This window comes from Gracilinanus agilis, chromosome 1 (assembly GCF_016433145.1).
Source record: "Gracilinanus agilis isolate LMUSP501 chromosome 1, AgileGrace, whole genome shotgun sequence".
Taxonomy (NCBI): Eukaryota; Metazoa; Chordata; class Mammalia; order Didelphimorphia; family Didelphidae; genus Gracilinanus; species Gracilinanus agilis.
In genome coordinates, this window is record NC_058130.1 from 644,160,941 (window position 1) to 644,166,659 (window position 5,719).

Here is a 5,719-nt window from a genome sequence, read left to right on the forward strand (position 1 = left end):
CCCCCCCCCGGTCAAACAGTGTCACCTTTTGGGGGGGGGACTTTAATTTTATTTTGTTTTTACAAGCTTTTTTTGGCTTTTATATTATAGACATTTCTGGAAATGCCCCTCCCTCACTCCCCTATAAATAAAACTTTCTTTTATAATAAAATAATTCAGGCAGCAAGCAAAAAAATCCCCAAGACAATGAATTTGACAACATATACAACATTGTACTCTAGTTAGTCCTCTACCCCAGCTGAGAAGAGGGAGGATATCCCTATATTGTGGTTCACTTGTGGAGACTTCACTGTATCTCAGGTTTAAAATATATATAAATTTATATATATGTATATAAAAAATATATATTTTTTGCTGTATTGGGGGACCAACCACAGTGCTGCGTCCTGTATCCTGGACACTGATTGGCTCAGTGTTTATAAGAGTGTGGAAAAGGTTTGTAGGAGATTGGGAAAGGTTTATAAAGCCTTAAAATATACACAAATACTAAAATAAATATAACACTGCTATTTTGTGGTTTTTCACCTATTGCAAGGGTCTCTGGAATGCAAATCCCGTGATTACTGTACTAATAACACATTTTCCTGGGGGCAGCTGGGTGGCTTATTGGATTGAAAGCCAAGCCTAGAGACAGGAGGTCCTAGGTTCAAATCTGGCCTCAGACACATCCCAGCTGTGTGACTCTGGGCAAGTCACTTAACCCCCACTGCCTAGCCCTTACCTCTCTTTCTACCTTGGAACCAATACATAATATTGATTCTAAGATAGAAGGTAAGGGTTTAAAAAATTATTTTTAAATAACACATTCTCCTAAATCAGAACATTCATAATTAGGTCAGTATGTACCACTTTATTTTATATGGCAGTCAAACAAAGTATTGAGAGTAATTTATCATAAGACCATAGATTTAGAGCTGGCAGGCACCTCAAAGTTCTCTAATCCTTTCATTTTACAGTTGAGGAAACTGAGGTCCAGAGAAATTTTGACTTGATCAAGTTAATTTAGGAGATATGTATGATGTTTTGATAGTAGTAGAGATGTTATTGTTTAGTCCTGTCTGACTTTTTGTGACTCCATTTGGGCTTTTCTTGGCAAAGATACTGGACTGGTTTGCTATTTCCTTCTCCAGATCATTTTACAGATGAAGAAACTAGGCAAACAAGGTTAATGGCTTGTGTAGTGTTACACAGCTGGTTAAGTGTCTGAGGCCAGATTTGAACTCAGGAAGATGAGTCTTTCTGGATCCTGGCCCCTCACCTTCTCCCCTGAACCTGCATTTGCAGTGCCAGGAAGCTATGAGAGATAAAATTTTGCCTTGATGCAGAAATAGACTTCCTAACATTTAGACCTGCCCTAAAGTGCTACCTCAGGAGGTAATGAGTTCCCCATCCAGATCAATAGAGTTCTTCAAGTTAAACCCCTTGGAGGTAGTCAGAAGAGTCCTAACAACTCTTCCCCAAGTGCAATCTCCTCATTATACAGGTGAGGGAACTGAGGCACAAAGGGATTAAGTGACTTATTCAAGGTCACATAGAATTCAGTTCATCTGACTCCAAAACCCAATATTTTCTCTTATACTTTTCCAAGTAGCGGCTGGATCCTAGAGCTGTTATGGAGATGATGCTTGCTTAGGAACAGACTGGGTGGGCTAAGTGGCTCCAACCAGGAGATGCTCTGATTTTGTGATTCTGTGTTTGCTGTTGACTTTCTCCCTTTAATATAGCCAAACTGGTCTAGTGACTATCAGCTAAAAATTCTTTGAAGACCAACCAAGATGGTGGGTAGAGTAGCAAGAAGCAATGCAGTCAAGTTCTCCTCCACAAAGATCTAGAATATACTTCACACTGAGTTCTGAGTCAGAAATCCAAGGAAAAAAAATCATTTCATTTTCCCAGCCCAGATCAGAATATACATATATATTTCATTTAAAAAATAAAACAAAATGCAACCCTAGTCCCAAAGCCCATTGGTATGGAACTCTTTCTTTATTAGCAGATATTAAGCAGATATTATTTATTAGCAGATAGTCCTAAGCTAGTGTCAGGGGGAAAGGTGGAGTTGGTGAGAGTAGGAAAGAATAGACTTCTTCAGTTGTCTTCAAGACATTTTGTGCACTTCTGGTTTCCAGCTTCAAGAGAGAAGATGGGGATGAAGCCAATCCCACTTCAAGTGCCAGAAGGAAAAGATTTTGGGAAGACATGAGAGCAGATGAAAGTCATAATGTCTATATCCCTGGTTTGCTGCATAGATACTTTAGCAAACTTTTTCTTGGGTGAGCTCTAGGACACTCTTTTGATATCCATGTTATATATTGAGTGCCTTTGTAGGAAGATATCCTGTTGACCACATTTGTGGAGAACCTAAATAGAAGCCATAACTGAGTTCTGTTTAATATTTACTTTGATTTTTATTCAGGGATGTGGGCAGAACCAGAGAGAGAACTTGACCACTTTTGGGAGGAAGTTGCAGGATCAAACCTGGTTCCATGAACCCAGTGTCCTTCATTCCGGATGGGGGTTGGAGGAGAGGTATCTTGGGCAGGGTAACAAAAACAATTTGGAAACATCACGTGACATTAAAATTATGTAGTAATATCAAAGTCCAATGCTAAGGATATTCCTTTGCCTGGTCCCCCTAACCTGTAGCCTTGGCAGCACAGAAAGAATCAGGTTAGAGGTCAAGGAAAAGGTTTATCAGTGTGGAAGAATCAACTAGAAATAGTAGGCTCTCTACTTTCTTGGACATGTGGCAGATTCTGGAGAGTTGTCTACTCTAGTGACAAAGAGGCTGCTTCTTCCAGGCCAGAGTGGAACTAAACACCAGTACCTTAGTCTGGTCAGCCTTAGGGCTCATGCCCTCCTGGCAACTAGAATGGAAATTATCCTGAGTGGAATCCCTGGCCAGGAAGTAAGGTTCTCTAGGGCTCAAACTGCCTGGACTCAAGGGAATTTGAGTAACCCCCATCTGAGACTGTTCTCTCACTCTCTCAATATTATAAAATGGAAACAAAACAGCCACTCATTTAGAAGTACAGAAGTTGTGTACTCTGAGTAATCTTTGTTGGGTGTAAGTTATCTCCTTCAAATACATGTGTCCAATGCTGATCCGATGCACTTTGCAGGGCTGTTATGCACCCTCTTTGCATTACATCTTTAATTTCATTAGTGAGAGCATTACCCTTCATTGATAAAGATGGAATCTTCTCAAATCCTCTTGTCCCCTACAATCTCATTTGAAGTCCTCAATCAAAGTCCTATGAGTGTCCTGAAAGCTTCCCTTTTGGTCTTTTATTATATCACCAGGGCACTACCATGTTGTCCTGCTGTAGTCAATCTTTGGAGTCAGAAGGGACTTTAGAAACCATCTAGTCTAATCCCTTCATTTTAGAGATGGGTAACCGAAGCCCAGACATACTATGTGATTTGCTCAAGGACTTAGAGGTAGTAAGTGGTAGAAACATGTTTAGTTCCATTTACTTTCACTCCAAGTTCAGTGCTCTTCCTAAACCACTATGCCAAAGGTCAACTAATTCAACCCCCACATTTTACAGGTGATATTTTGTTTGTTGTTTTTAAACTCTCACCTTCTGACTTAAAATCAACACTAAGGTAGAGGAGAGATAAAGACTAGGCAACTGGAGTTAAATGACTTGCCCAGGGTCTCACAACTAGGAAGTATCAGGCTAGATCTGAACCCAGGTCCTCCTGATGCGAGGCCTGGCTCTCTATCCCTTGAACCACCTAACTGTCCCTGGTATTTTGGTTTTGCAATGTGTCTAGAAGATAACTAAAGTCAAGTCAAATTTACAAATACTTAGTGAGTACTTGCTGAATACAAGATACTATACTGTGGGAGGATTCAAAGAAGTGCCCTTAAGAAGCTTGTAGTCTAGTGGAAAAAATAAGGAATTAATGCATGGAGAGTTAAGAAAACAATGAGAGGTAAGACAAGAAGACAAAAGACATCATAGGACAGTGTCTACTTAATTATCAAATGGGATAATGTGTTTTAGAGCTAGAAGGGAACTTAGATAAAAGGTGAAAGTATCATAACTTCCAGTTAGGCTCATAAGGTCATTTAGTGGAAGGACTTTAGAGATCATATAATCCAACCCTCTCATTTTACAGATGAAAAAAACTGAGACTTAGAGAATTAAGTTATTTGCTCAAATTAACACAGGGAAAATTAGTATTTGAACACAAGCTTTCTGATTCCAAATCTAAAGCTCTTTACATTGTACTATGTTGCCTCACTCACTTCATCTATTGCTTTTTATTCTCCCCATATAATCAAATCACCTTCTTTTCTTATCATACCTGTTAGTGCTTTTCACTCCATTTCTTGCATGTAAATTTTCATATAATAATAGCTAGTATTTATATAGTACCTTCAGATTGCAAAGTGTTTCGCAAATATCATCTCACTTGATCCTTATAACAACTCTAGGAAGTAAGAGCTATTACATTATTATCTCAGTTTTGCAGAGTAGGAAACTGAGGGAGACAATGATTAAAGGACTTGCCTTGTCAGTGTTCAAGGCCAAATTTGAACTCAGGTCTTTTGGATTCTAAGTCCAATACTCTATCCACTATACCACAGAGCTGCCACGGTATATTGCTAGAATTAAATTTGATTTACAACACCTTCGAGGACGGAGAGTGTTTATTATTCATCCCAGTCCAGGCAAAATTCATTTCACCTCATAGTATAGTGTGCTTGAAAGGACACTGGCCTGGAAGGCCAACAAACCTAGGCTCTGCCTCAAACTAGCAGCACACACTTAGACAAGTCAACTTCATGGGTCTCAGTTGTACAATGGTTTAGACGTCAGGTTCATTTTTTCCAGTGTTGGTGTTCAATGATTCTGGATGAGGTCAGCTCAAATTCAGGAATAGTGTCTACAAGTGACTGACATTACTGCCTTCCTTAGTGGAGAGATGGGCAAATAAGTAACTCCACTCAGAGAGAGAAGGTATAAATAACAGCAAGCATTTATGTGGCACTTTAGGGCTTACAAACCACTTTGCATGTACTTTTTCATTTGATCCTCACAAGAACCCTGGGAGCTAGGTGCTAGTATTATCTCAGTTTTACAGATGAGGCAACTGAGGCTGAGAAGGGTTCAATAATTAGTCCGGGGTCACACAGTTAAGTCTAGAACATTATCTGCTTGTATAGTATACTGCTTATAATAGCCCTATTTCAGGGTTTTTCATCATCATCATCATCATCACAATTAGCATTTATATATTGCTTAAGGATTTACAAAGTATTTTACATTAGTGAGAGCATTACCCTTCATTGATAAAGATGGAATCCTCTCAAATCCTCTTGTCCTCTACAATCTCATTTGAAGTCCTCAATCAAAGTCCTATAACTGTCCTGAAAGCTTCCCTTTTGGTCTTTTTTTGTATCACCGGGGCACTACCATGTTGTCCTGCTGTAGTCAATCTTTGGAGTCAGAAGGGACTTTAGAAACCATCTAGTCTAATCCCTTCATTTTAGAGATGGGTAACTGAAGCCCAGACATACTATGTGATTTGCTCAAGGACTTAGAGGTAGTAAGTGGTGGAAACATGTTTAGTTCCATTTACTTTCACTCCAAGTTCAATGTTCTTCCTAAACCACTATGCCTCATTGTCTCATTTATTTTTTTAACATTTATTAATATTCATTTTTAACATGGTTACATGATTCATGCTCCCCTTTCCCCTTCAA